The 25,853-nt window shown below is 41.7% G+C and overlaps 1 long non-coding RNA gene across 2 annotated transcripts in view; it reads right to left on the bottom strand.

The window, feature by feature from the left end:
- LOC144000484 (uncharacterized) overlaps positions 1–25,853 on the bottom strand; it is a 39,734-nt gene that overhangs the window by 1,707 nt on the left and 12,174 nt on the right. For both annotated transcript variants that reach the window (XR_013278260.1, XR_013278263.1), the window contains exon 2: positions 632–765. This is a non-coding gene — a long non-coding RNA (uncharacterized LOC144000484). The remainder of the gene's footprint in view (positions 1–631; positions 766–25,853) is intronic.

Below are 25,853 nucleotides of genomic sequence, written 5' to 3'. Positions count from 1 at the left end.
GGTGTGATAACTGCACTGTTAGTAACGGCTGACTAACGAGCAGATGCGGCAGGTGCCCAATTAAGAGGAAAAAAATGACTGGGCGTATCCTTATTTTCTGCTCAAAATGGAGTGATTCCATATTTATTTCCCTGCACTTGCTCTATAAAAGTAACACTTACTGACCAGCACAATGTTTTTTCTTCATTTCTTTGAGTGTTTCTGAAAGCCAAGAAGATGCACTTTGGAATGACCTTATGACTGTTTCATGCTTTTTATCTGAGTTTGATCTACAGAGTAAAACGTCTGAGTGAGTGCTCGTCCGAGACTGCTGATTCCATACTTTTTGCTCGGGGTAGTAGCATAGCTATTTAGAAAGAGACAGGCAGATTGATAAGTCAACACCTGATGTTAGCTGCTAGCACAGTAAATCAATGGATAATGAGAATATTAGAATAACAGACAGGCAGATATATACAGATAGACAGGTTAAAAATTATGGGACATTTGGGAACAATCGCTCAATGGGGCGGGGAAAATGAGGATTCATCCCTGACGACATCAGAATTTGCCAGCTATTGGGGAAGCACTTTTATGATGCCATCATTATGGGTGTGCATGTGGGTGTCATCTCAACTTTCTCGCTGCTTACCCATCGTGGTCCAACGTAATTGGATGCGTGTGAAGGGAAATGGAGTTGCGGTGATGCGACTGGGATCGATATTGGCCGCCTGTGGTGCGCCCCTCTTCTTTGTTATTTTCACAACCTCATCACCATCATAGATTCTGTGTGTGAAAGGAAGTGTGTGTTTGTGTTAATGTGTGAATGGTGGGAGGTTGAAAGCAGCCATTAGAGCAGACACCCATGCCTCTCAGACACCATACACACTGTATATAAACACACACATGTAGTATCCACTTCAGTCTTATATCATTTCTGCAATTTTTATTGAAGACCATAGGGGTGCACTTGCTGAGGTGAAAATTAAGTGAAGTCAAAGCTTTCTTCAATCATCATTTCAAAATGGACGCTTCCGTTGAAGATGATCACTGATTGTGATTATATATCTTTTAAAGGTTTGTGCCTCATTGGTTGTCTGTGCTCAAAGGAGTACTATTATTTTAGTTAATGTGGGACCGCCATTAGTGTAGTACCAAATTTTACCAAATGTGTTAAAATACTATATTCATTCTAGAATTATTAGTTGTTGTTTTTTTGTAGGATTCTAAAAGGCCTTCCTATGACAAAATACTAACAGAGTTTCTAAAGTCATAGATTCATTGAAAATAATGTTATCAGTTCTCCGTGTGTGTGTTAGAATAATAGTCAGACATGGTTTACAGATTACCGGTAAGAATGAACTTAAGCGATTCTAAAATGGATGTGTCAATGACAGTTTGAAAACAGAAAAGACATGCATGTTTTTCATTTTCTAGACAGTTGGGGGAAGTCGGGATTGCAATGCCTTAGACCTTTTTCACAAAAAACAGAAAATATGTCACCATTGAGCGTTTCAACTTCCGGTCCTTAAGCTATATTAAGCGCTAGAAGCAAGATGGATCTCAGTGTATATTGTACATTATCTCAAATATTTTACAAAAATCAACTTTTTGGCGTTGTAGAAGCTAACATCGCCCAAGAAAACTCCGTCACGAAAAAAAAAAAATGAAGGCAGGGTACACAAACTACACATTTTGAAAGAAAAGGCTGCTTTAATTAAAGTTTAAAACACAGGAAGAGCATGACAGTAAAATACAGAGATTTTTATTTTAAGCCTGCGCCGTTGTTACGGTCGCTGTGAGCCACACCGGAAGTCGCAATCCGCAACAATTACGTATTTCCGGCAAAAAAAATGCGTAAGTGTGACAAAGGTCCTTTACTGCCACCTACAGAACAAATGGAAATTTCCGTAATAAAAGAAGGCCATTTACTTGAAAACGGAATTCTACAAGTAATGCTCATTTCCACCACCAACAGAAATGGAGTATAATGGCACATGCAGCATTTTTTATTTATTTATTTGTTGTAATAATGAATAACAAAGCTGAGCCTTCCAAATGTACCTTTGAAACAACCAATATTCCATATTGTCTACAAAATTACAAAACATACACAGCAAAATCGCCAGTATTAACACTACTACCCCTAGCAAAAAGTATGGAATCACCAGTCTTGGACGAGCACTCACTGAGACGTTTTATTCTGTAGATCAAACTGAGATAAAAAGCATGAAACAGTCATAAGGTCATTCCAAAGTGCAACATATTGGCTTTCAGAAACAATAAAAGAAATGAAGAAAGAACATTGTGCTTGTCAGTAACTGTTACTTTTATAGAGCAAGTGCAGGGAATTAAATATGGAATCACTCCATACTGAGGAAAAAAAATGGAAATAGGATTACATACAGGAAAGCTAAAAGGAAACCATCATTGACGCTTAAACAAAAAAGAACAAGACTGCAATGGGTTAAGGAAAGCCAATCATGGACTGTGGATGACTGGATGAAGGTTATCTTCAGTGATGAGTCACAAATCTGCATTGAACAAGGTGATGACGGAACTTTTGTTTGGTGCCACTCTAGTGAGATTTACAAAGAGGACCAGTGTTGCCACAGTTACCTTGAAAAAGTAACTTAGTTACTTTACTGATTACTTGGTTTTAAAAGTAACTAAATTGCGTTACTGATTACTTGATTTTAAAAGTAACTAAGTTAGATTAAAAGTTACTTTTTTAGTTACTTTCAGCAGCTGCCGATAACACCATCTCAACATAAAAATAATGCAGTAGAAACGGAGTTCCAAATACTTGAAATTGAAAATGCATTTTTAACATGAAAATAACGTTTTTTTTATGAAAAACAAAATAGGCAGTCTCTCTTGACTTCTTGTAACGTAAATACTTTTTATAAAACAAAAAATAAAAATCTATCCAGGTTGAAAATGAAAATCCCCTAAATTCCTCTATTGTTTGTTTGTTCCGCTATTCCAGTGTGTACACATGTATCAGTTTAAATATTTATTAGTAGTTATTGACAGTTATAATTGTTTTTTGGTTTGTTTGTTTTTTCTCTTCAAAATAAGGATCAGGAAAACAAAAGGTTGATAATTTAATGTTAAATATAAATATTTAACCTTTAGACAGACACCAACACAATTAAACAGAATATTTGCACATTGTGAAGTATTTCAGAAACATAAATTTAAGACATGAAATAAACCTACTGTCCAGCCAAAAGAAATATGAAGCCACCTTATGGAACAATAAATCTATCAAACACATTTTAACCACTTAATATATGCAAAAATATTTCCAAAAGTTCATTTCCCTTTTTAATCAACAATTTTTGTATTTAACAATTTTGTTTTCTTTTGTCATCACTTTCATTTTTGGTTAATGTATGACATCTTTTTTTGTTTTTTTAATCTGAGACACGATGATGACCACAGAATCACTACTGTTTATATTTTGTTTTTTGGGCTGTCGTAATCGCGGGCACGTCTCAGTTCTCCTATCTGCTGCTCATGCTAGTTGTAGACATTGACAGGGAGCCACAAACTGAGAAATGAGATACTTGCAGTGTGCTTTTAGCTTAGCTGGTGTGTTGGCTGTGGGACATACCTGTGTCGTTTGAATCCATGCATTGGATCGTCACGGGAGTTATTCTTTTTGGCTCGCGCGCAGTACCAACGCCGGCCCGGGACATACAAGTGCACCGAGAGGACTCGATAGCCATGGGAAATACCGAGATGTACGGCACCGGCTTCTGCTAACTGTCTCCATTTGTATGTTGTCACTCGTTGCGCGCGCGCGCGCCGTGTCGCGAGCACGGAAACACGGAAGTAGCTTGAATGGTGATGCTACTGAAATGTAAACAAAACAAGTAGAGCACGGCGCAGAACTCTTGCTATTGTTATGAAAACCATAAAGCCTCACTCGCAACCGATACGGTCGTTTAGCTCCCCTTGACGAACGATGGTTCGGTCGAATCGTTTTTTTGTTCCACCCCTACTGAAAACTTGTCTGACGTCACTCCCCCTGGCGAGAGGGCGGAGACGACTTCATCCCATAATGCTTCACGGACCAGTTGAGGATGGAAATAAATTATTTTTTTTACCACTTTTATGGTCCATAATGCACACTTTTTTTGTTGTGTTGTGTGCCTGTTGGTTAATAAAACTAGTAGTAAAAGTATCATCACTTTTGTTTTGAATGTGCAAACCATTCATGACCAGACCATGGCTGAATTCAGTGTGGTGATCAATGACTTCTGCCTCATCTTCGTCGTTAGCAGTAGTTGTTTGTGACTGTTACAACAGTGAGATAGTTTGCCTTCTGCATGAAAATGTGGAGTAACGCATTGATTCTCTGGACAGTAACTTTAATCAGACTACTTTGTAGAATAAAGTAACACGTTAGACTATTAGTTACTTTAGAAAGCAACTTTTTTGAGTAACGCGTAACGCGTTACCGGCAACACTGACGAGGACTGCCTAAAGAAAACATCAAAATTCCCACAGTCCTTGATGATATGAGGCTGCATGTCAGGCAAAGACACGAGGGAGATGGCTGTGGTTAAATCTTCAATAATTGCACAAGTTTACATTGATTTTGGACAGCTTTCTTATCCCTTCAATTGAAAAAATGTTTGGGGATGATGACATTTTCCACAGAGCAAAAACTGCGAAAGCATTCCTTGGAGAAAGACGCATCCAGTCAATGTTATGGCCTGTAAATAGCCCAGATCTCAACCCAATTGAAAATCTGTGGTGGAAATTGAAAAAAAAGTTTCCACAGCAAAGCTCCGACCTGCAAAGATGATCTGGCAACTGCAATCAAATAGAGTTGATTAAGAATACTGTTTGTCACTCATCAAGTCCATACCTCAGAGACTGCAAGCTGTCATAAAAGCCACAGGTGGTACAACTAAATACTAGTCATGAGTTTTGAGTGTGAGGGATCACACTCCTCAGCCTCCCTGGTAAAGTCTATTCAGGGGTGCTGGAGAGGAGGGTCCGTCGGGAAGTCGAATCTCGGATTCAGGAGGAGCCGTGTGGTTTTCGTCCTGGCCGTGGAACAGTGGACCAGCTCTACACCCTCAGCAGGGTCCTCGAGGGTGCGTGGGAGTTCGCTCAACCAGTCCACATGTGTTTTGTGGATTTGGAGAAGGCGTTCGACCGTGTCCTGTGGGGGGTGCTTCGGGAGTACGGGGTACCGGGCCCCCTGATACGGGCTGTTCGGTCCCTGTACGACCGTTGCCAGAGTCTGGTCCGCATTGCCGGCAGTAAGTCGGATTCGTTTCCGGTGAGGGTTGGACTCCGCCAATGTTGCCCTTTGTCACCGATTCTGTTCATAATTTTTATGGACAGAATTTCTAGGCGCAGCCGAGGCGTTGAGGGGTTCCGGTTTGGTGGCCTCAGCATTGCATCTCTGCTTTTTGCAGATGATGTGGTGCTGTTGGCTTCATCAAGCCGGGATCTCCAACTCTCACTGGAGCGGTTCGCATCCGAGTGTGAAGCGGTTGGGATGAGGATCAGCACTTCCAAATCCGAGACCATGGTCCTCAGTCGGAAAAGGGTGGAGTGTCGTCTGCAGGTCGGGGATGGGATCCTGCCCCAAGTGGAGGAGTTCAAGTATCTTGGGGTCTTGTTCACGAGTGAGGGTAGGATGGAGCGGGAGATCGACAGGCGGATCGGTGCAGCATCTGCAGTGATGCGGACTCTCTATCGGTCTCTCGTGGTAAAGAAAGAGCTGAGCCAAAAGGCAAAGCTCTCGATTTACCGGTCGATCTACGTTCCGACCCTCACCTATGGTCACGAGCTGTGGGTTGTGACCGAAAGAACGAGATCCCGGATACAAGCGGCCGAAATGAGTTTCCTCCGCAGGGTGTCCGGGCTCTCCCTTAGAGATAGGGTGAGAAGCTCGGTCATCCGGGAGGGACTCGGAGACGAGCCGCTGCTCCTCCGCATTGAGAGAGCCAGCTGAGGTGGCTCGGACGTCTGGTTCGGATGCCTCCTGGACGCCTCCCTGGAGAGGTGTTCCGGGCATGTCCCACCGGCGGGAGGCCCCGGGGTCAACCCAGGACACGCTGGAGAGACTATGTCTCTCGGCTGGCCTGGGAACGCCTTGGGATCCCGCCGGCGGAGCTGGTTGAAGTGGCTGGGGAGAGGGAGGTCTGGGTTTCCCTCCTAAAGCTGCTGCCCCCGCGACCCGACCTCGGATAAGCGGTAGTAAATGGATGGATGGATGGATGTTTTTTTTCTTTGTCTGTTTTTCATGATTCCATATTTGTTTCCTCAGAATGGAGTGAGTCCATATTTATTTCCCTGCACTTGCTCTATAAAAGTAACATTTACTGAACAGCACAATGTTTTTACTTCATTTCTTTTAGTGTTTCTGAAAGCAAAGATGTTGCATTTTGGAATGACCTTACAGTTATTTCATGCTTTTTATCTGAGTTTGGTCTATAGAATAAAACGTCTGAGTGAGTGCTCGTCCAAGACTGGTGATTCCATACTTTTTGTTAGGGGTTGTAAGTGTTAAATCTAACACTAGAAAAAGTGTTTATATGTGTCCACACCAATTAATGTAAATGTGACTCTTTTCAAAGTGTTACTTTATTCACACTGAACCAGTGCTACTCCAACACTGTATAGTGTTAAAAATCTACACTTAACTCTGGTGTTTAAACACTTGTGAGTGTATTGCACTAGTGTGAGTGTTATTTTATTTATTTATTTATTTATTTTAACTCAAACTACACTTTACTCTGGTAAATGTTACTTCATCTGTGTAGTGTTTTCCCTCCTACAAGGCCCTCAAAGTGCTTCAGATTTTGACTACTGATGACACGGCCTCAGGAGTGTGGGTATTCAATATTTTGCTCAAGGATACTTTAACATATTGGCCTGGGATTAAGCAAACGCTCTCAGAGTTGCGAAACAAACCACTCTACCACTGATCCATGCTTCCCTGACAACAGAAACTGGATGTATCGCTACTGAAATGTCGACAGCGCGCTGGAAATTTGGAAAGTTTTCTCCTTCACCGGAAATTAGGGTGCCTCAACATCCGTCATGGGGCTTTTCTCAGAACCAGAACCTGTTACATGCACAATTACAAGCCAGGCAACAGAAGTTGAACCCTTTGTGGGCCAGTCCAGATAACCACATTATATGTTCTCACCTATATATCACACAAGTGTGTCTATTGAAAAGTAATGTCGCCCCAGTGGGTCACACCATATGGGCAGTGTGGTTCTGTTTCACCATCAAAGTGGAAGCATGATCAGCTGGGAGGCGTCAGAACCGCCAGGCAGGGTCAACAGCCAGGAGGGTGTCCGACTTCAAGGCCTCGTGCAGGGGAGGTTTCGCGCACTATTGTTGTGATTCAAAGACTAATGCCGCCTTTGAAGCGGGTGGGTTCTTGAATGGGACCTACGCCTGAACCTCACCCTCCATATCCCCCGTGCTTCACATATGGACACCTCGGGAAAAAAGGCACCCCATGGGAAACGCTGGTAACCCGATAGTATATAGCAGCCTGTGGCCTCCCCTCGTCGATGGATGAAGGCTTCCCATTGGTGTGAACAGGAAGCCGCCATGAACCCACCGGGGAGGGTGGGCTCGGAGGACGGATGGGTTCCTCTATTAGCGGGGTGACAATAGGATTAGTGGCCTGGAAAACAGACACATTTACAGCACTGAGACCTCATTCATCTTAAAAATTGATATCTCTTGCATTTTTTTGTTGCTTTATAGCGACCAATCAATACTTTTAAGAGGGTGACTCATATTGTCTGCTATCTTTAGCCACAATTTATTTGTTAACTTTTAGTACCACACACACACATGCACACACAAACACATCATTTTTAAGCTTGACTTTAACTTTTTGGCAAAACTGCTACATCTCCATACTGAAGATCATTCAATGACTATGGAGCCACTTTGCTTGTTTTGAGTGTACTGCATGCATCCATAAGCATGCGTGTGTGCAGACTCTGCACAATGCCATCAAATCGAGCCAAGAGACAGACCCCCCCCCCCCCCCCCCCCCTTCCTCCCTTTAATGGCTGCCATAATTAAAAAAGCTTTTAGACCAAGGAGGAGGTAAGCCACCTAAATGGGAAGTGAGGTGAGGCGGGTGGGCTTTGATGGCGGGATGGCCTGCCAAAAAAATGTAATAAATGTAATGTATTCTTACTCGTCCCCCCGCATATTATTTTTATATCCTTGTATTATTGTCACATCACATAGGAATCAGATGGATGCTTATTAATGTAACCTCAAAGCTGTCAAGGTCGTACAATTTGGAAATGAGAAGTTCCCTGTCGTAGAATTTGATTGAAAACGAGCATACACTCATACACCCATATATATATATATATATATATATATCATCTTCGAATTTTGATTAATCACACTTAATCACCTAAAAAAAACCTTTTTATCAACTTTTATTAATCCACCAAATTTGAAGAGCACCTGTTTTGTGTTAATTCTTTTGACATTTAATCTTAGGAGGACATCTTCAACATTTTTTGATCCACTGCACACTCTCATCCTCCTCTTTTTCTAGTCAGTTAATTACTTGAATAATTTAAAATGAAATTAGGGCTCAATTTGTATGTGTATTAAATGGAAATGGACATGCTGGGTCATCGTAGATATCTAAAAAGGATATAATCACACTCACTTATGCTTATTCAATTATGTTTTATTGTAATAAAGTTTTATTTATTTTGTCGTTGTAATAGTAGCGCTTTGACAAAAACAAACGTGTGGAACCTAGAGAAATAAAAGGTGATTTTAAAACACAGGTTAGTGTATATGCACTGTTTTTTTTGTTTGTTTTTGTCGTAGAGACAGAAGGTAACGTGATAACGCTGCAGAGAAATCAAATGTATACACGCAACTTAAGATGGCCACTGCAAATACAAGTAGTTCCTGGACTCAAAACACCAAGATGGCCAGAACACAAACCCAAGTTCTGCTTACAGGTGCTATACCAGTATATATGACCAAATATTCTGGTTAGAAAAGACATAACCCAGGGACTTTATTCGAGTTTTTTTAAATAGCATATTTGTGATTTTGCACGTGTTCACATGGCCTTTCAAATCTTGAATATTGTCAATGTTTGGGAAAGAGAGATATTACAGAGGGCTGATCACATGTCCTCTTTTACTAGAACAAGTCCACTTCTTTTCAAGTCAAGTCAAAAGTGAGTTTCTAAGGCTACCCAAATTGATTTTTTATTTTTTATTTTTTTTGCCCAAATGCGACCTGTATCTGTATTTTGTATATCAGTGCGAACGGCTCAATTCCGATTCTTGCATATCAAACGTGGGTCACTTTCATAGGTGGTCCAAGATCAGATACGTAACCGAATTTTTGCAATGTGAACGTAGTATGAACGGCCAGATCGCATATATCCGACCTCTACGTCATCAATAATCCAATATGCACAAGGTGTAATACTCGTGAGGCGTATGTGAATCAGAAAAGTTGTTTCGAGTAACAATTGTGACTTTCTATATGACATTGATTTAATCCCAAATGAAACATGAAGCTTAAAGTTGACATTTGTAGTCACTGGTGATAGTATTTTAGCCACACAGATTACTTTTTATGTTTATTACATGCGGCAATGACATAACGTCTCTGTGAAATGAGGAGCTCGAAAAGGCTCACCTCATTTTCCCAAAATAATATTTCCACCTCCTCCCGCATCACTCCTCCCTATAGGAGATGCGAAAAAGATGAGGCCCGATGACGGATTTATAAAAGTCCGTGGCCGTGACACACTGGACCATACATATTAACTTCCACAAACACAACGTTATGAGTGACGTTGTGTCTTCTTCTGTGTGTGCGGGTCACTTTGCAGATGCAATTAATAGGGTCACAATTAATATGTAATGTGAACGCTTACTCAAAAAAAATAAATAAATCTGATTTTACCAAAAAAAATCGGAATTGAGCACTTAGACCTGGAGTGGGAACCGAGTCTAAGGTTGTATGATCGCAGTGGTTGGTATTTTATTCTCAAGAAGGAGAGACTTAAATTATTACAGCTGGGTAACTAAATAGCCTCGATCTTTTGCTAGTGCAGTATGTCTAATTTTGGTTGAGTGTAAGACAAAACTAAAATATATTTATGAAGTTGTGGTGAGAGTAGACATTGGTGTTGTATAAACAACACTGGGTTTTTAGTTCTGATCTGCAACCAAGCAACTTGAATATTGTGCTTCTTTAAATGAGAAACAGGCATTCACAGATCTTTACTATTTTGGACTTTTTTTTTTCTTTTTTTTTAAGTTTTTCCTGTTCCATCATCCACAATGCAAACATAAAGTATCAGGTGTCTCGGTGTTGTGCTGTATCGTTGGTTCCCATAACAAACATCCAAAGGGTGGATTGAGTGCGTTGGTGGAGGCTTGCGTTTAGGCTGTCAGGAAGTGGATGTGGCGCAAGTGTTTCAAGCTGTGCGGTAATCCTATAAGAGATGTCACCTGGAGGTCCTCATTTGCATGATGCAACGTATTCATGCCATTATAATACAATGCCAGCGTTTGCTCCTCGGGTAAAATGCGGCTTAATGCAGAGCCCACCAAATGAGAATGGAAACAATTACGCGTCTGCTACGGGGCCTCCAGTGATAGCGCTGTACTGTAATCCAAACGTGATGGCGTGCATAAATATTGCGAAGAGCCACGGGACACATGAAGATGCTATTAAATCAGTTTTGTCTTTAGTTGGTGAAAGCAGGGGATGTTTCCCTTCAGTGATCACATGTGCTCTTTTGCCAATACAAATCCAATTTATGGCTAAGATTTAAAAAAATAAAAATAAAAAAAAAGGCTGGGATTTATAATATTTCATTACCTGAGTTTGAGGAAGCACAGATGTGTGGTGGTTAGCATCACCATTCTGAAGTTCTGGGTTTGAAACTCGGTTCTGACATTCCCTTGTGAAATTATCCTTGTGCTTCTATGGGGTTTTTTCGCCGAGTTCCTTGACTTCTGCTCTTTTCCAAGAAACCATGAATTAGAACTTTATGTTTGTGATAATGAAGTGGCTCGGCACACTGGTGTAGTCCAGGGCATACGCGGGTAGACGGTGTTTACCCACTTCTTTTTCAGTCGGTTTTGCATCTACCCACTTCTGAATCCTCCTTGAAGTGCAGTCTTTGCGCACCCGCCCATGTCCCACCCTCTGCCGAATCTAACTGGCTGGCCTACACTCGCTGTCTAATTGATTAATTAAAGCCATGATGTGCCAATCAAAGAATGAGGAGGGCGGGTCACGCCGAGGACTTTGTTGCTAACGTGTGGGTGCCAATGCCACGCCAATTGATTGACAGGTCGCTCCGTCCCCTGCGTGATGATGTGAGCTCGGCAGAAATAAATAAACGTCTTTTCAGTGAGTGACGGCGTGTATCCAAAGAACATACTGTACATACGATGAAAACATCATTCACAGCTAAGTTTTAAAGTTGTTTCCAAATAAAATGTTTAAACTAACTGGCGATGTCACTGCACCACAATGTTCGGCTAGTAGGCTAATGTTATGAAATATAACATTATCCTAACGTTAGCATCTTAGCCCTAAACTAGCTAGATTAGGATCATGTAGGGCAGTGGTTTTCAACCTTTTTTTCTACCCCATGTGAAATATTTTTTCAGCCTAGTACCCCCAACCAACACAAAGCATTTTGGATGAAGAAAACAGTGCTACGTGCTATTATGTGTCTGTGAGTTTGGGAACTGGTTTTAACTTGGACCCAAGTCCCACTATGTATCGGTTAAAAACAAACAAACAAACAAACAAACAAACAAACAAAGAAGTCATTATTTTAATAGTAAATAAATAATTGTGCAACAATTATCAAAATAACGTGTCCTTTGGGATCATGGTACAGGTTGGTTTTCAAAACAAATAGTTCAGTTAACTTTAAAATAAAAGCAGAAACTGGGAAAAAAAATCAACATGGTTTCTTGCATGTATGCTCCTTTTAAAATATATTTTAAAATCCCACGTAGGCCTACCCCAATTTGAGGACCACTGATGTACAGAATCTGCCTAATTGTTTCAGTAATTGTATAACGAACCCAGTTTTCAAATATTGTTATGGCAGACTGCAATGTTCGATGAATGAAACTGTAATAAATGACCAGACCAGAGATTATCTAGTGTCTATGAAGGCTCTCCCCTTATTTTTATGTCTAAATAACGTTAACCAAGTTATTGTATACTGTAGACAATAACTTAAAGTATTATAGCCCTTATATGATGTAGTTTAATTTTATAGTAGGTAACATGCTATTCACGTTTACCTCAAAATAAATACATTTTATATTACAAACTGCTCCTAATTCATTCATGATAATTTTATTATTGTGCGTAATTACAAATGACGACTTTTCCCTCACGTCACCATTTCTTAAAGAGGGTTTTTCTACAAGCAACACAAATAGATCAATAAATAAAGGGTAGCATGGTGGATGACTGGTTAGCACGTCCGCCTCCCAGTACTGAGGACTCAGGTTCGAGTCCAGGCTCCGGCCTTCCTGGGTGGAGTTTGCATGTTCTCCCTGTGCCTGCGTGGGTCTTCTCCGGGTACTCCGGTCTCCTCCCAAATTCCAAAGACATGCATGGCAGGTTAATTGGGCGCTCCAAATGTCTCTAGGTGTGCTTGTGAGTGTGGATGGTTGTTCGTCTCTGTGTGCCCTGCGATTGGCTGGCAACCAGTTCGGGGTGTGCCCCACCTACTGCCCGAAGCCGGCTGGGATAGGCTCCAGTACCCCCACAACCCTTGTGAAGAGCAAGCGGTTAAGAAAATGGATGGATGGATAAATAAATAAATAAAAATTCATGTAGAGTATACCCACTTCTTCACAGACCACTACACCACTGGCTCGGTGTTTAGTATCAGTTGGAAAGCAAAAGACCTTGCATATGACATTCATGCATTTACTCATTACAGTTTCTCCCATTTCCTGCTGAGATAAATTAAAAAGATATTAAACGCCATTCATGCATTGAGGTCATAATTCCCCCCAAACTCCTTTTTTTGGATAACCAAAACATGGTCAACCTGTTCACCACACAAGGTCATATTTAAGTAATGTGCCTCTTGCTACGTGTGCTGTGTTTCATACAAACCAGGTGTGTGTGTGTGCTGTAAGTGTATCTCAGCATGTAGGCGTGTGGGATCATGTCAGGGTAAGCCTGGAGATCCGTGCTAATCATTAGCAGGGCGTTAAAACGCTGGCAGCAGGCTGTGAAAACATTTGCAAAACACTTTTCATTTCCTCTGCCTTCACTTGTGGCAGCAACACAACACGCACACACACACAGCCAGAAATGACTGCTTTAAAATAAAATGGCTGACTTCCTGTTACAAATTGGGCATGGAGCCTTGAGCCTTTTTTGTAAATTCTGCCATGATAAAAAAAATAATAATTTCATCTGTTTTGGAGAAACTGGTGACGGGACATCATGAACATGTTTCCAAGACGGCTTGATTTTACTGCAGAAAGTGAAACTGTATCGTCACTAGGTGCTACAGTTTCAGTTGGCAATGGTGTAAATTCCATTTCTTTAGGACCTTAACTCATTGACTGCCATTGACGGAAAAAGACGTCAAATAATGCATTTTTGCTGGGCTGGCAGTGAATGTGTTAAACACAATGTGCCAATATATTTTGTGATTATATTGCAGCATCCTTTTTTCCTTTTTTTTTTTTTTTAAGGCAAATGTTGCTTAAAAATCCATCAATTTTGGTTACATCTCATCTTAAGTCATTGACTGCCATTGACGGAAAAAGACGTCAAATAATGCATTTTTGCTGGGCTGGCAGTGAATGTGTTAAATGATTCTCACACAGTAATTAAATTCGCATTAGCATTGACTTGAACTTTTGGTATTGTGTTGTGTTGGAGTGGCCCTTTAATATTCTTGCGTCGGCTCGTTACGTTTCAAGTGAAGCTAGCTGTGCTGTTCCAATCTATGTAGCTATGTGGACAGCCTCTCTGAGGAATGGCTGAGTCCCAAAAAGTCTGGAGGGGTTTGGGGAGTCTCCGGTGCTGGATGTTCAGTACGTACTGGTGTTCAGGAAGTGAGCAGTCAGGATCTGAGCAATGCCTCGATTTGGGTTACATGGGAGCTATTTATTTGACGTGTGCCTCTGCGGAAACCCAATAGCGCTCCGGTGTGTGTATTTACCCTGCGGGGGGCGCTGATGGCAATGTCAAGAAATAAAAAATAGGACACAAGCGGACAAAAAGACAAATGGCAGTTTTCAAAGTGAAAACTTTGCAAGTTTTTCTGTGGACTTTTAGGTGCTGAAGAGGATGCGTCCTCTACGAGATTTTTAGTGTCTTACTGATCACAAAGACCCCCTCTTATTCTTGACAACGCGGCAATGAGCACAACGCATACTCTTTGCATTGCATCATATGTAGAAACAATGTCAAGCGAGCCAATCACATTGCATCATTTTTTTTTTTTCTTTCGGGAGTCAATGACTCAAACATCTTGTCTTGTCTTATTACATACTAAAACCAGTGTTATATCTCTTTCATATGTGGTCACAATCAAGTCAATTTGTTCATGTACGATTGCTGGAAGAGGCTCAAATTCCTGAAAAATGATATTGTCAAACCAAAGTGTTGGCTCTTTATTCATCTTCATGTGAAATGGTTCGCTGGAAATGGTTGGAATGACCCTAAAATGATGAATTCAAACCAAAATGTTAGATTTCCCGTCTTTACAGTCATGGATTCTTGAGACTTCTCTGTGGGTCTATATTCTTATTAGACATGTCCACCAAATGTCATGTTGCTAAGTGAAACTGGCTTCAGCTACTTAATTAAAATTAATACATCACTAAACTTAGATTAAGTATGTGTTTTCGGGTATGGCTTCTTCAGGGTTTTTTGTGGGTCTACTCATGATCAACAAGTCAGATTTCATGTTGCTAAACGAAACTTGCTTTGGGAGCTGAAATAGGAAGCGTTTTTACTTGAATTACAAGTTTCCTAAAATGGCAGCTTCAAACCTGTTTTTTCGGTGATGGCTTCTGCAGAATTTTTTGTGGGTTTTGCAAAATAAATCTGATTTGAGGGCTGAATTTTCTCATGTTTTCCTGTTTGGATTCTTCTGTCCGTCACTTGGCTTGCAATCAAGGACATTTTCATGTTCCATTCATGTTCGAGACACACAATCTCCATTAGTACTGGAAGTTGAGCATCAGCATCACCATTACATGTAATAGTACGAATGAAGCAGGAAGTTGGAAGGTAAGCAGGTCTCGTCGCTTATTGTGGTTTATTTTCACACATTTACACCTACTGCACTTTCACTCGCCTGTTTGCTTTCCCATCACTCGGCCTAAGTGGCCTTGACTCCATCACGAGGGGCTTCTTTTTCAGGGGAGGAAGCGAGCCCGGGTGGCCGCCAGACGAGAGTTTGTTTATGAAAGCGACCGGCCAAGCGACGGCCTGTGGGAGCCGCAATTTGTCCCGCTAATTCGGCTCATGGAGATTGTCGTCGCCGTGACGCCTCCTCGGCTCCCGGCTTCACGTTTGATTTAATGAGCCGACTCGAGTCCTGATTGTGGCGTTCACGCACAGATGCAAAGAAAGAGTGGAACAAAAATAAATATATATTTTTTTATTCACGGCAAAACAGCCTATTTTCAGCCTTCGATTTTCTTGTTTAGTCAGAGGAACAGACACCCAAAATGACAAAAATAAAAAAGTACCTTTTGTAATCTTGATAATAATTATAAGCTAATGTTAGTTGAGATCAATGTTCTCCCACATGTAACTTCTAGCTTTATGTCAGCAAAGACTCACTAAAATGTCAGTTCCTTCTTAAAAGCATTCAAGAGAAATGCCTCACATAAAAAGCACCTTATGAAATGGCATCAAAGACGTGTCTCCTGCGTGTTCACACATTGGAATAAGAGTCTCCGTGTGATGTAGTGGAATGACCCTCAAAGATGTTTTCACTTTGCCCAGCTGTCTCCACTCTCCTTGCTCTGCTCACTGCATTCAGCAAGCATTCAGACTTTTCAATGCCTGCGCTTTGTTTACTCTCAAATTTGTCAATTGGACGCAGGGATTACATGGCCAGTTATCACTTCTGAGACACGTGCTACAGTTTTCTTCACCATAGCTCTCCACCTGGTAGCCCACAACTGCATTTGGTACTGACAAAACAGGAGAATGCCTGAACGCTGACCAATGGATTTTTTTTTCAAACTTTAATGACTGACTAAAAAAGTACAAAAGTGACTTGACTTGCAGATTTTCAAGGTACAAAATGTTTGATATTTTCTTTGTTTTGCTAGCAAAAATGGGACAATCAAGCACTGTATGGTGGTAGGGAATGCAACTTAAATCATTTTACAAGCAGAAGTTTGGTGAACAATTCTTCAAAAAAGAGGCTTCAAGTTGTTTATTGCCACACCCAGTTAAAGTTTACTTTCAGACTAAACAGAGAATTGAACGCTCCATAATCCCTCCCCAAAAAACACAGCTTCGTTTAGCTACGTTAGTTCAGCTAAATAACAATGCAGGATAATACAATAGGTGTTCGAACCCTTAAGTGATGGATAGCTCAACTTTTTACTGGCGAGGTGGTTGCTATTTGTTCAGCAACACTATGTAAACTTTACAATGATTCAATGCTACCTGTAAAGACCTTTAAGGTCAATCGAAGGAGTTTTTAGACGACCTTTGACAACTTTCGATGGCAAAAATGTCAAAATACGGCCAAAGGAACTGCTCCTTCTTACAATGCAGTTCATCCTGTTCTTCCTGCAGTTCCTGCATCCTCGCCAAAGGACGCAGCTGGCAGCAGATGTTCTTATTGGTGATCAGAGAGCCCCTTAATGGAATAGTCTTCTTAATCAAGTGAGTGCCCTACTGCGTGATCCGTCAAATAATTTGATTTATCTCTATTAGAAAAAGGGCTCCCAACCAGACACTGCATGCACACTTTGAAGCATCTCAGCCTCAAGCTTTTTGTGTGACTTAGTGAACATTTGAGGCCTTTTTTTTTTTTCCTATTCAAGACACTTTAATACATTTTGAACACCCCCCTCGTATGTTGACAAGTGGTGTCAAGCTGTTATGTTCCATCATAGAGGTGAACCTCATGTGGCTTTTTCTCTTTTTCTGTTTGCATTTGGGGGTTGATGCACTTAGAGGTTTTATGCGCATCACATGTTAAACATCAAACAGTTGCAGTTACTTAAGATTGTGTTTTGCAGGTTTTTAGGATAGGTAGGCATGCATATAATGAGTAGACCCACAAAAAGGTTACAACAACAACAACAACAACAACAACAACAAATCATGCTTGTAGAGACAAAGTCAGCCAATTAGATTTTTTTTTTTTTTTTTTTTTTTTTGTGGAAAATGTTTCACTGAGGAATATTAAATCTCATAGGCTTATCTATCATGAGTGGAACCACAAAAAAAGTCTCAAGAAGCTATGGCCAAAATGACAGGAAGATTTGAAGTGGAGTTAAGTTTTTAGACTGAAGATTTTTTGTTTTTACAGGCTCAGGTGATTAGGCACACAATAAATACAGAAAAAAAAAAAGTTTGTCCTTCCATTTCCAGAGTTCCTCCAAAGAGAAAATGATCATAGAAATTTCTTCCCATTTCTACAAAATTTGAACTCCATCCAGTGTATTAGACAGAAGGTCAGTATTAAATTCTCCTCCACCCCAAGAGATATGTGCTGCCAGAGTCTAACTTCTTTGTCATCTTCATTCGTCTGCACTGCCTTCTCATGTCGCACCCTGGACAAGAGTGCTTTTATTCTATCATTTTGTCCGAGTGATGACTCATCCCTTTGTGCTGTGATGATGGCACGGTAGTTATGGTTCTGTTGGGACCATGACGGGATGACCATCGTGTCAGTTCCAGACAACTTTTGTGATTCTTGGTCAAAAAACACGAAAAATTGCTCATGATGATTACCGTAATTTGTCTGACGCACACAAGCCCACTCTCGGCTCCCTCTAATTCTTTTTCCCATGAAATTAAACGGAGTTCCATGTTGTTGGTCACCATGGTGACTTCCTTAGACAAACAACCAAGAATGTGACAAGTAGTCTCTCTTTGTTGACATTAGCAATCACGACGTCACACTCTCAATTCGCCAGTGTTTGAACTTTCACCCTTTTGCCTTCTCTCACAACAAAATAGTATCCTTGCTGGGGCCTCTTAACCCCCCCCAACACCCCCGTCACCCGCAGGTTGTCTTAGCTCTCAGTGCATTGTGTGAAAGTAGATGTTGTAGTGTGATAAAGCACACATGTACCTCATTAAAAGCACCATCTCAAGTTAATCAGTACTGTTAATCAGGTAGTAAACATTATCATGTAAAAGCCGTAAACATTAAAAACTCGCCTGACGTGGTTGAATTGGTTCGTTTCTCCCCTTCTTAGCTGTCAATCATACCGCTGCATCTGGCTAGCATCTCGTTTGCGATGCAAGGCTTGGACTCCTTTTTGACGAGTATTTCAAGCAGCACAATAACATTCATACTAAGCCATCGCCCACTTCCCCCCTGGCCTTCTTGAACCCAGTATACTTGCAAAAGGGGGGTCTGTGTACGAAACAGTATTTCAATGGAAATAAAATGAGAAATTCACTTTCAACAAAAGGAGCATGTGAGGAGATCAAAGTCAAATCAGGAAATAAATCTCAGACCCAAAAAGTTTTATGACTATCATCTGTTGAGCAAACCTGAGAAATACATAAAACAAATCCTGTCATGAATTTGTATATCATTCAAAGTCAAGGGTCTTGTTGCTTTTGATATACTGTCGGACTAGATCGCCCCAAAAAGCTTGAACACTGGTGACAAGGAGAAAGTACTGATTCCACATCTGACATCAGATATCTCATCCATCTAGTGTTGGGTGGTGTTCAAAAGCACTTGGGTTCTTGCTGTGATGCGGAATTCTAATCTTTGCAAACTGGTTGACTGATGGAGAAATGTGACAATAACCACCCAGAAAGTGTGAAGAATATTAGTCACTATTATGTACTGCATACTTATGTGACTTTAATCACAGACATCAAAACTCCTAGTAAAAATACATTGGGGCCTATTCACTAAAGGTTTGCATCGCCTTTGCACTGCACTAACCGGCAAAAATGGAGCAATCCAGGAGCGCCTAATTCACTAAACACACGCAGATGGGGAAATCCGTCACTAAGTGCTCTGCTGAACAGATTATGTCACGGTGCGCCGGTGTTATTTGCGCGTATGTAAATGATGGTAATTTGCATACATTTGACGCAAAATATGCCCACCCCAATGCAAATGAGACTCATTGATATGCAGCGTCTAATTCACTAACGCCAGCGCAAATAGCAACACCTCGTTTGCGTGACGGAAATAACGTTTCTGGAAATCATGTATTAACTGCTGCAATCTCGATAGCGGGATCATGACAGCAGGGCATGCCATTTGCGGCACAACATGCACGGCCCTCTCTGATCACGCAGAGACGAGAGAGAGAGAGAGAGAGAGAGAGAGAGAGAGAGAGAGAGAGAGAGAGAGAGAGAGGGGGGGGGGGGATTTTTCTTTGTTAGTTTAGGACACATAACGTAACCCGGGATGATCGGCAATGGCGGGGAGGCATTTTACGATCATTCTTACGTGCCAGATGCATACTGTACGCCCACGTCAACCTCTGAAAATATATTTATTTAAAAAGGATCGCACCAATAATTTGTACTTTATGAATGAATGACGTCGTTGTCGTCCTCTCTGCTCTGTACAGCTTAATGGCGCTACAACCGCTAACTCTCGGTCTAACCTCGCTTTCTGATAATGTCATCTTTCTCGCAACTGTTACTATTAGTGTTGTTCCGATACAGTTTTTTTGGCCCCCGATACCGATTCCGATACCCAGCTTTGCAGTATCGGCCGATACCGATACCATACCGATACCTAAGGGTTTTTTTTTTTCCATCAACATGAAAAAGCTGTCCTGCCATTGGTTCAGAGCATTCAAACGCCAATAGGATATCTATTAGTATTATATATTATATATTAGTGTTGGAATTAATAGTATTGGCATGTTACTTGTGAGGACTCACTGATACCGATACCACTGTTTTAATGCAGTATCGGCACCTCTGCCGATACCAGTATCGGTATCGGAACAACACTAGTTACTATAACAACCATGTTGTTGGCGCAAATCCCTTGCCATGTGTGGTAAATCAGGTGCAAATTTGCTGCAAGCTGTCAGTTTTATGGGCGTGTTTGCGCCGGTATATGATCAGAGCAATATCCTTAGTGAATAGGTTGGTAACTGGGCGCAGACTGCAGGTGCAGTTGTGGTGCAATATTTCGCGCTATTACCGGACGCAGCGCATTGTTCGTGAACATGCTGCATAGTGTTATTGCTTTGGTAAGTGGAATAACTGTTGGAATTGGTTGACTTATCAACAGAGAAAGCTTTTAATGTTAATACCGGTCAGAAAATGTTAGTTTACGTCACAAATCACCACCACATACTGTGTCGGTTGAGTTAAATTCAGGGGAAAAATACTAATGTGAATTACAGGACACATTGATCATCGACACTTGGAAGTTTTAGCGCACGTCGTGTTCTGAGCGTCACTTCCTCATTGAACGGGAGCTCCCCCTGCAGTTGGGGCTGTCCCAGGCTGGTTCGACCTCCGTTCCCCGGGGCACCTCGCGGATGCCGGTGGAGATGACCCGTTCTCAAAGTGCTTTACATTTAACTACTCATTCACATACTGATGACCCAGCGTCAGGAGAAACTGGGGGTTCAGTATTTTGCTCAAAGTTACTTCGACGTGGTCACAGTGGCACTCTCTAAGGAACTCTCAGAGAACTAATCAACTGCCGATGGAGGACCCATTGCCCCGCGCGCAGCCCGCAGCCCAAGTCGCGGCCCCTGGGCTCGAGTAGGCGGCGGCAGATGTCTCCCGCGCACCGACCGCCTCCCCAACGCTTAACCTCTAACCTCAGATCAGATGAGACGACTTTAAGCATCTTACTAAGCGGAGAGTGGGAAAAAAAACTATTCAGTAGTGGGAGCAGTGAGTTAAGAGGGAAGGCGCCGTTCGTCTTTGGTTGTTCCCGGTCCAAGGCGAACACATTAGCTAGTAGGCTATATTGTTGTTCATCTCTTTTTTTGAGTTTCCACTAAGCTGCGGTGGCGCAGTGCTGCTCACTATCGGTTTAGCAGATTAGCATATGACTTACTTGTAATGCTGCGTTCTCACCAAAAGCGAGGGACGGCGATTCGGCGGCGCGTTTGCATTGTAGTCAATGGAGTTCGCGCGCAACGGAACGAAAGTGCGTGGGGCGGCGCGGAGGACGCGTTTCGCGCATTGGGACGCGGTGCGAAGCAGCGAAAATCCGCACATTCGCAACGAAAATCCGCACATTCGCATATTCGTCTAAGTTCAAAAAATTTAACTTTTTCGCGTTTCGCCTCGCGGTAGCCAATTCGGCTTTGAGTACGGGCCACGTCACACACAGCGTCCTTTCTATTGTCACCCCGAGCGCAACAACACGGCCAGCCGTGACAGAATGATGATCAAGAAAGTGCTGGTAAGTCTGTTTACTTGCTTTTGAACTGTACCGAGTTAGCAGCAGTGCTTATTATTAACGGCAAAGCTATTTTTAGCTCAAATGTCGACTGCCCGAATTCCACGAAAAAAGCGAAAGTGCTATCACGTACCTCAAAAAAGGAGAAAATAGTGCCACGGCTGTAGTCCCAAGAAAGAAGTTAAATTAGTTGGCGGTGCTCACTTTTTGTTGACTCGCTAAAGTGCTCCACTTCCTTGTTCACCAAGGGACACGCCTCCTCCGCTCCGTTGAGCACGAAAGCGCGAATAAGCAACAGCCGTTCCAAAAACACTCTACGCCGTGAACCGCTCGCGAATGAAGCGTTCCAGTTCGCCTTTTCGGATTTGGTGAGAACGTAGTATAATGCAGACGGAGGTGCACGCTCTGCACAGCAATGCATGGTATCTAAAAGTATCGATACTCACTTAATGGATCGATACTATGGGTCGAAACAACAAGTATCGCGATATATTGTGAAACGATATTTTGTCCCAGCCCTACAACTTTACATGTAGAACGCAGGTGACCAGAGTGACTACAGATGTTCAAACTTTTTTCTTTCTGTTGGAGCAGCCCCTCCTTTTCTCGGCTTGAACCAACTCCGGTGTAGTCACCCCAGCAATCAAAGGCATGCGAAACACGTTGCGCGTCATGATATTTCAGGTTTGGCCTGAATTTAGCATCAGTCGTCAGCTAAGACTAAGAAAGTTCATCGGTCCTGACCCTGTGCACTTAATCCATCAGTTTTTCGAATTTTACCGTTATTTGTCATCATAACGGACTTACCGTTTGCTATATATATTTTAACTATTAAACAATTGGAGTCAGCGGGTGCCATATCCTAGCAGTTATTCATTATTTACAGTAGGGCTCAGTGCCTAACCTTTGCGAATAGATCTGGTTTACTGTAGTTCCCAGAAACCTATAGGACACTTTCCTTAGTATAGTATATATACAATCTTTAGAAAATTGAAGCTTGATTGACCATTTTGACTGGTATTCAATAAATAATGCTCCAAAAGCTAGACCCAACAATATCGACTTTCTGATTTTGGTTACTTTACCTATGGTCGGGATTGTGGAATCCAGCTCCAGAAATTAAAACAGTTGGGCTTTAGCTCAACAGGTGGAGACGTGCTCATTCACCTACCAGTTTTTTTTTTTACTTTCTGGACCTGGATTCCTCAAACCTGCGACAACCAACTGTGAGATATAATTAACCAACGAAGAGGGTTCCTTTGGGAACATCTACCGCAAGACCACACTCTGTTGGATATCATTTAGAATGAATAGAATTCTTGCCTAGAATGAGGATACTAAATCCTTGAAAGTTGTAAAAAGATAAACTTCTCAAACTTTTGCCCGCGTGGGTGCTCTCAGCAAAGAAAAAGAATAAGAGAGTGCGACTTCCGCAGCCCCCGGTGGGTTGACTGCGGTTATAGATTTGCGCTGCGAGCTTGTTAAATTGCTCTTTTTTTGGACGTTGGTGCCTGACCTCCTCCACGGCCCACAATTACCCCGGACTGCTTTTCCCTCGTTAAGACTCCTGTGGTGGTGCTTGTAAACAGCTGCAGCTTCCACTTAACACCGCACCTACGTGGCTGTGAGCCACCTCGCCGTTTACGCCTGCACCATGGCACCTAATGGAATTTTACACCTTCAGAGCCTCGCAATCAGTGAAACTGGAGATGATGGATGCAGTCCCAGAGCACAGGTCGCTAGCGCCTGGGGCGATGCGCCCACGCCTCAACATAAGCCACATCAAGTAGTCAACGTGACACATTGTTACTCACGACTAACATGGCAAAGCTTTCAGAACACAATCGTCATGTCTTTTGTCCTCCAACGCGCACACTCTTTTGTCCGTACAAGTACAACGTACATACAATTAAGTAAGTATGACAAAATGCTATTCACAATTGTCAATATGATTTATTCATGATAACTCATTTGTTCACAGTTTTTGCATATAACAAACAGCATAACTTTATGCCCTTTAAGGGCCACCATAACTTCAAATTTCTGTACAAAGTAGATCAAGTTGTCAACACAATGCAGTTATCCATAATTAAATATGTCACCGTGAAAGTGTTATTCACAATGACTCATTCAAAGTCTTATTCAGATGACTCACAGCTCTTAGAATGTAAACACCACTTATTTTTGTCTCTTTAATGCCACTGTATATTCCCTTATGTGCAACCATGTGGAAGAACAAAGATGATAGTCTTCAAAATGAGACATTGTTTCTCACGACTAATTGGACTTACTATTAGGGATGTAACGATAACGGCAATATCGTGAGATTGCGAAACTGTAATTGCCACAATAATGTGCTCGTCATGTCACAATATTTAACGCAGCACATCTGTTAAAAAGGAAATGTCGTATTCGATTTGTAAAGTTCTCGCATCCTCTGGTAGTCAGGTCATTAGTGCAGTATAATTTTAATTAGGCATGTTTTCTTGCCACTGCGGCGGTTATCACTCCTATAAATAAGTCATAACAGCAAATATTTTTCAACATCTATCAAAAAACAAAAAACAAAACATACTTTTGGTCGGCTTCAGTCAAACACAATATTGTGAATTACCGGTACACAGATCATAATACTTTATGCCGCTGAGCCAACAGGAGCACATGACAAACCAATTTCTCCGTCATTTCTGTTATGCACACAACATAGTGCTTTTCTTTCTCAATATGAGCGTTTTTTTGTTTGTTTTTATACAATATTGCAAGTTCTTATACATTATCATGAGCTTTTTTTTATGTCGCCAACCACCCACAATATCATGATCATTGTGATTTTATGGTTATTGTGATATTTATTGTATCGTGATATTTGGATATCCTACTATGTCAGTGAAACAGTTTTACTTACTTATTCATAACAACTCCCTCACAGGTTTTAGAACACAAACACTTTACTTACCACCGTAAATTCCCTTTCAAAATTCTCAAACAACCTCTTCGTTATTGTTCACAAAAAGCTTCTCTCGCACTACATCGGAACCTCTGACGTTCCACGCCAGTCATTTCAGGATGTTGACTGATTGAACCACAAAAAGCCAAAGCAGACGTCAATAAAGAGCAGATGAGGACGATCGATACGGCGTTTTAGCCGTAACGCACCATTTAACAAAACCTTGTTAGAGCTCATTGCAAGTTTTTTACTGCCTGATATAAAGACAACTCATTAGGATGACAATATTGAGTCTTGCGCCTGTGCATCACTATGGGCTGCTCCAGGGATCACCCTCCCCCACTCCTCCACTTCTCACTCCCTGATTGATGGGGTGTGTCTGAGTGGTCGCAGCTCCCGAATGGCTCCCAATACGACCTGGGTAGTCGGACCCACATTATTAACTTAGTGTGTATACCACTAAATTCAATTTGAAACTGAATCCAAGGTGCTGCCATCGATCTAGGGTGTACTTTCCCAACCCAATGTGCTTCCCTCAAGGTGAAATATTGCCGGGTTGACTTCATCCTCCATTCCAAGTCAGTATCTTTCACACTGGGCAGTTTGAAACGTGCTACAGTGGTCCAGCAAAATTGTAACCTGGCAATAGCCAGATGGATATGTAAACTATGGTACCTCTCCACAGTAATTTCGTCGCGAAAAGGTGTGACATTCTGTACTATGATTCGAGCTGATTGGACGTTGCGACATTCTGCACGTTTGTTTTAACCAATTTCGTGTTCGTTCTTGTCGAAGGGGGGAAAAGCATGAACATCTTACCAGCTAGAAATACGCAAAGCGCCTCTCGCTGTTCAACATTCAACAAGGAGACGGTGAGTAATTATGCGAGAACAGAATTAATTGTAGTGTCCATTCGTCCATGTTGGGTTTGTTTGTTATTCCCTGCGTCGGCGCTGGCTTCCTGGATTCGTCACAGTTGCATGTCCCACCCCAAACACAATGTCATTCTGTGATTGGTCTGAACCACCAGCGATTCGGAACGGAGGTTATCTGCGGGAGCGGTACAAGATGTATTCTCCGGAGTTTGTGAATTCACAAATACCGCGAGAATTCATCTTGCGAGAGCAAGGTTAGCAAAGGTCAGCAAAATTATATATCGTCATTTTTCCACATTTGCCTGGCATGAGATATTTCTGATCCTACTTGCTATATTGTTGTGTAGCTTTAAGCAACATATTCACATAATTACGGTCACGTTTCAAACTTGTACAACCTTGAGACATTTAAACTACAGTTTCA

Source organism: Festucalex cinctus, chromosome 1, assembly GCF_051991245.1.
Source record: "Festucalex cinctus isolate MCC-2025b chromosome 1, RoL_Fcin_1.0, whole genome shotgun sequence".
NCBI classification, from domain to species: Eukaryota; Metazoa; Chordata; class Actinopteri; order Syngnathiformes; family Syngnathidae; genus Festucalex; species Festucalex cinctus.
Note: the sequence above shows the minus strand (reverse complement) of the source record. Positions and strands in the feature narration are given on the sequence as shown.